The 9,490-nt window shown below is 43.8% G+C and overlaps 1 protein-coding gene across 1 annotated transcript in view; it reads left to right on the forward strand.

The window, feature by feature from the left end:
- The window catches only part of DPP6 (dipeptidyl peptidase like 6), a 982,502-nt gene that overhangs the window by 898,609 nt on the left and 74,403 nt on the right, over positions 1-9,490 (forward strand). The window lies entirely within an intron of this gene.

A 9,490-nucleotide genomic window follows, 5' to 3' on the forward strand; every position in this document is an offset into this window, starting at 1 on the left:
TGACACATACCCGGGAGAATAAGTTTATATCTACAGGACTCCAGTGGCTTAAAAACAGGTTTAGGATACTTTATTATAGAAGAGGTTGGGTGGGCCAGAATTAGCGTTGGTGACTGGTAACTAAGGACTCTGCTACACATCACACTTAAGGTATGATTAGCCAATTTATCCCATCTTAAGTTGTAACCCAGACACAAGTTCAATCAATTAATGTGTTGGTAAGACAAACAAAAAGGTGTAATAACATTGTGGCTGGTTCCTGTCACACCATTACTTGAACGTGTGCCTGGGTGGACCCATCAGCATGGCTGGAGGACCCATCAGCTGATGAGACACCCAGCTACAAGGGTGCAACTAATCTGGGCCCCCATGTGCAGGGGTGCAGCACCATCCATCAGCTGTCCAAGGCTCTCAGCTATGGGACACATGGTCCATTCCCATGGCTCGGACCCTGCAGCTGATCTGGGCTCCCAGCTACGAGACCACATTATGTGACCTGAGGATGGGAGCCCTGTCAGCTGAGGGAGCTCCCAGCTGTGAGACCTTACTACTTGCCAGTGCAGGGGAAGCCTCAGATTGTGAACCCAGGCTCTCCCTGCACTGGCAATAAGGCGTGGTGGGATCTGGTGCATGACCGTAAAACACCTGGGGCCAGATCCACCTATTAGTCACCAAAATGGTCTTTGCCACCTAAACGTGATCCTATTCCTAGGGTTGCCCAGACAGTCAATTGACCAATCAATATTGTCAATTGACCAGTCAGTTGCCCGCATATTTTTGACCGGTCAAAGATTATAGCGATTTTACCCCCCCAAAATCATTTTTTGTAGTTGTCTTGATAGAAATATGATTTTTTATTGTTTTTTGACACATTTCGTAATGGAAAATTTGTGCTTTTTCTGTGTATTATTTGGGCCTGTTGGCAATTTTTTACAATCTTGGACCAATATTCGAGCAGTCAGTTGACCAAACTTTATTTGACCGATCAAATACCCAACCCTATCTATTCCACCCTGCTCATGTCCCTGGAAAAGAGTAAATGCAATAGGTCGATGGGTCCTTCTGTAATGTTGCAGTACTGCTGTACTTCTCCCTCAGTGACCGTCTTAAGGTTAAGATGCTGTTGTGTTACAAATATAGGCATGTCGGGAATGTGCGCAGAGTGGAACAGGATTACACTTCAGTGCCTTAGGCCATTTGTACGTGACACGGGGGGGTTAATTCTCCCTAAACTGAAGCGGTGTTTAAGGGTGAAGTAAACCTCTGTGTCATGTACACCCGTGTCAGAGCCCAATCCTTATCTCTCTCTCCAGCAGCGGGGAGGGGAGAGCAAAGTGCTGGTGGGCAGAATGGGGGTTGGTGCTTCCCTCCATGGCAACAGCACCCCCCCAGGTGGCACCCACCTGCAGGCACCCAGCTCGGGCAGCCCCGGGGGGCACCGCAGCTGCGGAGGGAAGCACTGGGCCCCAGCACAGCTCAGGCAGGCAGGCTCCGGGAGGGGGGGAAAAAGATCAGGTTCACTACTTTTTCTTTCTTTTTAATTTCTGTGGAGCCTGCCTTCCCGGGCTGCAGCCAGGCTGCCTGCACAGGCCCTGGGCCACATGGAGCCAGGTGCTTCGCTCCACAGCTGTAGTGTAGGAAACTAAAACTCCTTGGAGGTGTTTTACTTTGCAGCGCCCCAAAGTCATTTGCTGCATCCCCGAGTCATTTAAGGCATATTATGCCGCTGAATGTGCTATAGCGGCTGGAATTAACGTGCAATATGCCGCCGAACGTGCAAACAGCAATGCCATTAAAGCAGTGCAGAAGGCATTTAACCCACTTCAAACCCACTCAAAAGTGTCATCTACAAATGCCCTTAGTCCTCTTAGATGCCTTGTAGAAGGAATAGGATCTAGCCCCTTAATTATATATACCAACTCTGCCACTAACTCATTTGGGGTAGCTTAAGACACCAGTCTCTTATTTCTCCCTCAGTGAAGCATAAGGCATGAGTAGTGGGGAGTGGAAGGGCAGGAGAGGGGAGGTGTCATGGCATGCCAGAGTGGAGGGGATACTGAGAGATGGTGAGGAGGAGCAGAAGCCTAACCTGTTCTGCAGACCCCAAAAAAGCCCTAGCTGCTGCTGCTGACACATGGTCTGCCTGCCCCAGTTGTTGCTGCTACAGTGCTGGCACTGCTGGGGTACAGATTCTCCAGGGGTGCCATTTCAAAACTCCTACTAAGTTGGCACCTGGGGTTGATTCACCACTTAACCCCACCTCCCCCTTAACCCACCCAGCCACACACATTGTGCTACTGAATAGATGTGATTGCTCCAATGGCTTTTGGAGGAATTGATTACCTGATGGTTATAGAGTGTTTGATGATCCTTGAATAAAAGGCACAAAGCATGCAAAGCATGATCTTTTCAATAACTTATTGCACTGACTGCATCCAGAGCTGTAGAGCTGGAAAGCTCTGATACTGTTCGTTTGATCTCAAAGGTCAAAAGTTGAATGATTTCTGCTTTTAGGCTCTCAACCTTAGTGGCAGGATATAATTGCTGTAAAAGCAGTTCTTGTCTCTTGCAGAATGCATTTCACAGCAGTACTAGCTACCCGGCTTAAGGAGGAAAGAGATAAGTAAGACATAATGAAAGGTAAACGCTTAAAAACACAGTGTAATACTTCCTGCCAGTTGGCTACATTTAGTACCATCAGTCAATCCAGGAAGGCTGGTTACCTTTTTATTCATCTAATTGATATGCTTGTGATTGAATTACTGTAGTAGGATCTGAAGAAACACAATGCTTGGGAGACAGCTGTGACAGTATCTATTGTAGACACTGTCAAAAAGAGTGATGTCAGAGTGGCTGCTCTTGTCATTTTCAACATAAAACATGGGCTTGTGTTTTGATCTCAGATAAATTGACACCAGCTCTTTTGTGCCGATTCCCCATTACGCAGCCACAAAGGTAGCCTGAATCAGGGGGAGGGGGAATTACACTCCATTTAAATTAGTCATGATGATGGAGGTATTTTCTCACCTGGAACGTGATAAAAAAATTCAGCACTTGCATACGAAAGAGGTAGCATTTGTTTACAGAGAAGAAAGCATCAAATGGGTTTGATTTAGATAATGCAAGCAAGTTAGTTTTGTTCTCTCTAATGGGCTACAAAGCGCTGAGCCACCTGGGCCTGATCCAGCACAGAAGCACATGCAAAACTTGATGCACATGAATGGTCAACCTGAAGGATCAAGTATTACCAAAAGGCATCACTACAGTCCCTGCTGTTCGGTTTAAGTCATGGGCTACCACTGTTCAGAGAGCCCTTCCCTTGCTGGCTAGCAGGTTTAGCAAAGGATCAGTGTAATTTCAACTGTTCATGGTGCAGGGAGGGAGGTGTGATACATAGCCTCTTTTAGTTCCTTGATAAATTGGACATTTCCCTATATGTTTATATTTAAAAGGCTTGAGTCTACACAGCTCCTGTTGCAGCCAGTGGGAGCGTTACCTGAGTACATAGCACTTGGTCACTGAGTCCAGACATCAGCTATCTCACATAACAGCATCATACAAAGGCCTTTCATTAATTGATCCTGAGCTGCAGGATCCAGCCCCACGCATTTTGAGAAGCATGATATTGCCCACAAATGGTTAGTATTTGACATCCAGAAATAAGATGAGTGGTGAGGGAGATCTATGGCATGCAAGAATATTATTGCCAATTAATACATGATCAACATGATATTAATGCATGCAGGTTATGGAACACTAAGCAGCCCTCTAATTAAAGCTCTGCATAATTATACATTATCAGGAAGGATTTAATAATTTATCTAGGGATGACTCCAGAAACTGATTATTAGAGAGGTACTAAGTGAAGGAGAAGAGAAAAGTACAATATTTTTTTCAGAATGATACCAGTGGTTGATACCTGCCCATTGGCCACTAAAATCTGTTATCCTCAGATTTATTGAGTCTATAAGGCAAAAATTGCCCTGCGCTTACAACAGCATCTCTGTGAGCTAAAACACAGAAAGTTTTAGCCTTCTCCAAAGTCCAACCTCATTTTCCATCAATAATATATATTTGTTTTGATAGGAAATGTTTACCCATTAGTAATCTGGGGATATACCCTATCTGTTTGAAGGACACCTTTCTGCTGGTTAGTGTGTTTTCTTTCCCTGTCTTTGCCTCCTTTTGTAGTAATCTTTACAGCAGTAATTGTCTGCCAGTGTGCCATGAGATATTTTAAAGGGTACCGTGGATTTCCACACAATATTAGCACTGTTGGGTGTGCAAACACCTACACATGATTCACATGATAAATGCAGAGAACTCAAGTGAAAATACATAGTGTCAAGAACATTCTGGCCTATTGTGATCTTCTGAGTTCTTTGCAACAGAAGAAGTGTGCTATTATTTTTCCTTAGTCAAATAACAAGGGAATGCCAACAGCTGGCTTTTTTTGAGAGGTGCCTTGAGTTTAACAATGGGTACTTTGAGTCTAAAAAGACTGAGAACCCCTGCCTTACAGATGCTGTATTGGCAGGGGCAGGAAAGGGAAATAAGGGTGCTGGCAGAAGTTGGGGGGGGGAAAAAACCCAGTGCTTTACTGGAAGAGGAATCACATCAGTCTGAATAACTGATTCAATCAGCTATTATATAAAAGCACCAAAAAGCCCCGCTGAAGTGCATGAGCTATACAGGTGCTAGGCAAGTCGGGTCAAACTGACATGATTCCTCTTCTGGGCATGTGCTACATTTGACACGGGGACATGCTGAGCTGAAAGTAAAGCCCTGTTGGGGGGGCGTGTTTCCCATGTCTGTAAGCACCCTTAATGTTTACCCTAAAGAATCCCGCTTTTGTGATTCAGATCATCTTTACCAGGCAGCGGTCAATAAATAGCCTTAACCCACTCTACTCCAGGTCAGGAATCACCTGTAAGAGGAGTGAATGTCACCCCAATGCTTTTCAGCAAGCAAGCTGTGTATAACAAAGGGTCAGATGCTCAAGCACCAATATCTGCTTTTACTCATTCGTGCTTCCTGTACCAGTGTCCAGGATGTGAGTGCCATGGGAACCACAATAGTGGCTTCATAGTGTGCAAGGGTGTCTGTAGACATGGGGAATCCTTCTTTGTGCTGCCAGATTATGCTATGATTTAAACCCATCATCAGAGAACAAGAGATGTAGAAGCAGAGGGGAGAGAATGTATTGTAACATAAGGGTCTCCCTGGAGAGAGAGTCATACTAATAAAGAGGCACCACAATCAAATGAATGATAGTCAGCATCAAATACCTAAGGACCTTGTCTTAATTGGTCATGATTATTGAGCAGCCAGGTACTGTGTTCATAATTGTAGCTTGATTATTATCATCATTATTTAATATTTACATCACAATAATGTCCCCAGTCTCCACCAGGAACTGTCGAAACACATCTAAATGCATGGGATCAGTCCTAGAGCCTATTCTTGCTTATTTACATATATTTACTATTCTGTTCAGTTTTTTATACAATGTCACCAATGCAGCGTGGTACCCCTGAGTTCAACAGATCTGCACATATGTGTAAGCTTACTTATGTGTGCAGTTGTTTGCACCAGGAAACTAATAAGGCAAGCATATTATATAAGGGAGAAATAGAGTCAAATACATAAAATGTTCATATGACTGAATATCAAAAATACTTTTAAAAATTAAAAATAAGAAGGGAGAGGTGCCCTGTTTCCCCCACTCAAGGCACGTCCTGTTTTATCTAACCCCATTATCAACAGCGTACCAAAAGTGGGGAGAGACTTGCCAAGAGTAGCAGTAAAATTTGCATCTGATTCATGATCCAAGGCAGGTTATTGGTATAATAAGTGAAGAAGGCAGAGAGATTAATTGGGAGCCTCTATGGGACTCCCAGGGCTGTGACAGATGTTGGTTATACCACGGCTGGGCCTTCATTCTGTAGCAGGTTGAATAGTTATGCTGACTGTCATGCATTATAGATACGTGTTGCTGGATGCAGGGCATGGGTTCTAAATGCTGAAGAAATGGACACCCAAACTGAAAATATCTTTGTCTTGCAGAGCTCAGAGGAGGGAAGACTGCAAGACCAGCAAATGTCTATTCAGGCTGTGTTGAAACCATTATTTACATCCAATGTGAGACGTGCCATTTACACTTATTAGAATAAAAGCTGCATGCTGCAAGCTGAACATTTACAGAGTATGCTTGTAGCTATAAACTCCTAAGTTCTTTAAACTGTTTCCCATGGATTTAATTTATCATCTTTCTTCCCTGGTGAAAGTGCCTAATATATCATGTTTTTAAGGAACATACAAACACCATCTGGAAAAGGTAGTTCGGAAGTGCATTATTTACTTGCTGTCTCCATTTGTCAAGTTTCTCTCTCAGCATTTTAAAAGTTTCTTCTTTATTTTGCATTTATTTTACTTGGCAGGATTTTGTTGGAGGTGTCAGAAACTTTCAGTTTACCAACAGTGCTAAATTATCCGTTCCAGAATATCCTGCTGTTAACCAGGTTGTAAGTCCAAACAATGGCATGGGAACGTTTTACATTCCTAAACTTTTGTACTTTATAATATGGCCACAACAACGTTAGTTCCTGCCTATAAGTTATGTAAGCCCAAGCTAAGTTAGAATATATGTTAAAGCACTACCATAATCTCCTGCCATGGTAAATTGTGTAATATAAGTGGGCCTCATACTATTAATAGTCATCCAGTGAAATGAAAAGTTTGTACTGAAAGCATCTTTTGGACATGCCAGTCATCTGTGTTTATACTTGTAGGGATCAGTGCAGGGCAGTGCAGGTAGCCTTGCTGGCTATAATGATGATTAACCACAGTGGGTGCTAACCAGGTTCCAGCATGTTTTCTCTGAACACCATTGACAAGGAATATTTACTATGAGTTGTTCCAACCAGCCTGCCTGTGGATAGAGTTTGGAAAACCAGTGGTCAGAAATACAAGCAAGTTAGATGGTAGCACATTCAACATAATTGAGCATGCCCCAAATGCAAGATTAACCTGGATATTTTGTTAACATGATTAACATATAGCAGTCTTGTCCTTTGAAAGCAGGAGGGTTCAGGATAAGACACTGCTGTCTTTCAGTCCTGAAAGAGCTGATGAAAGGATAAATGTGAATTAATTTAGTATTCAGACCTATGTTTGTAGCATTACCTACTCTTAGCCTGATGCCGTTGCTCAAAAAAATACAGAGGTCTAATTTTCCCAGTTTCAGAGTTTGCTCTCTTTTGGGGTCTATATTTGGGAGAGTTTCCTAGCGTTTCTTTCTCCATCTAATCAGTGATTACCAGTTTCAGGAATTAAGTTAACCAGGCTTCAGTGTTTTCACCAACAAAACCTAAATTAAGCATTTGACTTTATTGATTCATTTTTCTATAGCAAAGCGACTTTTTACATTAAGCTGGTTTTTATGGATTCAGACAGATGCAGGTATCAGCACTTTTTATACTGCTGAGTGCTGGGTGTTTTTTTTCCTGAAAGCCCAGTAGAGCCCTGAATAATCTGGTTTTTAATGTTCAGCCATTACTCAGAAAAAATCTATTCATCTCAGTGAGTTGTTATTATGCTTGGGAAGCTTTTAGTATATAATATAAGAGAAAGTCATACGTGTGTTCTGTTTTCAAGGGCTCCATCTGAAGGGGGCTGAGTTTCTTTTCCCCCCTTGTAGATTCATTACTTTCTCAGGCCTTAGCCCTTTTGCTTCAGTTCCCCACATCTTTAACTGAGGGATAATGTATCGCACGGATGTTGTCAAGACTGGTTAATGCTTGCAAGTCATTTGGAAATCATAACATCGTTGTAAGATGTCTCGGTGTTCCCTCACGTTGAGGATTACCAAAACACTTGGGTGCGGATGGAAGCTTTTTCCTTGGTAAAGTTAATATATCTTACTTTTGCTTGTCACTAAGGATCTTCAAAGAATGTTGCAAATATGGACTAAGTAACCTCTCCGACACCTCAGGGAAGTCGAGAGAAGCATTGTCGCTCCCATGTTACAGGCTGGCAAACTGAGAGGCAGAAACTGTAAATGGTTTGCCTGTGGCCACGTACTGAGTCAGATATCCCAACCTCCATTTCCTTGCTCTTTTTACCTGATAGCACTTCTAGGTAAGGAGCCAGTGACGTACTGGAACAGGCTGGTTATCAGCAAGCTCAGGAGCCTGTCTCCAGCAGGGGAAAATGCATAATTGCCCACTTCAGGATTTTTGTAATAATCTGCCCTTAAGGGACATGTCTTTCTAGCCTCCTTGGTAAGAGGTTGGCTTATACCCTGAGGCATGAGAATAATGAACCGCTTTCTATACTTTTCCAGTTCCTTCATTCAATCAGACCTTTTAACCTATGTTGTTTGGACCAGACACAGACTGTCGAAGTCCGGGGAAGGACCTACGATCAGGCTTTGTGATTCCCATCTTAGACGCACGTGAGACAAGAGCCTTGGAAATGTCTAGGATTGATTTGAGGCTCCTATGATTCAGTGGAACCAGTTCTCTAGCCTGTATTTTGTAGACTAGACTCGCTGTCCTCACTAATATATCACATCCTGCATCAAATAGGAAACGTACGTCCCACTGCCTTGACAATGACATTTGCGGACCATAAAGCCTGATTGCCGTTAGTAGCTTTTTCCTCCCTGAATATTATTCATACTAACATCAGCAAAAAGCTGAGCTTCTTGGCAAATATGTCGAGCTTGACATGCTTACCTCAACAGCAGAGGAATCGTTAGGTAAGCTGACTTCTTGATTCTCTCCGTGGGTTATAATGAAAAGTAGGATTAGTTTTAGAGCATCTCCAGATGCTGCAAATCCCAGGCAATCTGAACGTGGACCTGTGTGGTGAGCGCAGTCGTAAAACAACACACAAATTGCTCAACAGTCTGGAGCGAGGGAAGCTGTAAGGAGAGAGTTAGGAGGCTCGGGTTGTCTCCAAGCTCTGCAACAAAGTTCCTGTGTGACCTCAATAAATCCTTTCACTGCCCATCTGTAAAATGATGCTGGTACTTCCCTTTCCCATGCTGCATTATGAAGATAAAATACTTTACTGGCTGTTGTGTGCTGAGGTGCTGTGGTTATAAGGGGCACTGAAGTACCTAGACAGTAGGGCTGTGCGAAGCTTCAGGTGGTGGTTTGATTCAGAGGAGACTCGGCCCGATTCGGTGGTCAAATCCCCAAATCCAAATCGAATCACGGGACCAATTTAAAGGTCCAAATCGAAGTTCTCCAAATCTTCGGAAAAGATTCAGAGAGCTTTGATTCGGGCAGTCCCCAGTGGCTGCAGCAGGGAGCTGCAGCCAGACTTGGAGCTGGTAAGTAGGGGTTCGGGAGGGGACCATGGGGGGACCCCTGCCAGCTCCCATCCCTTCCCTGCTCCCCCAGCCCTCCCGACCCCTTCCTGCTCCCCCAGCTCCCCCCCGCATGGCTGCCCTGCTGCCCCAGCTCCTAGTGCTTTAATAAAA

Source organism: Gavialis gangeticus, unplaced genomic scaffold, assembly GCF_001723915.1.
Source record: "Gavialis gangeticus isolate Ggan-Ray unplaced genomic scaffold, GavGan_comp1, whole genome shotgun sequence".
NCBI classification, from domain to species: domain Eukaryota; kingdom Metazoa; phylum Chordata; order Crocodylia; family Gavialidae; genus Gavialis; species Gavialis gangeticus.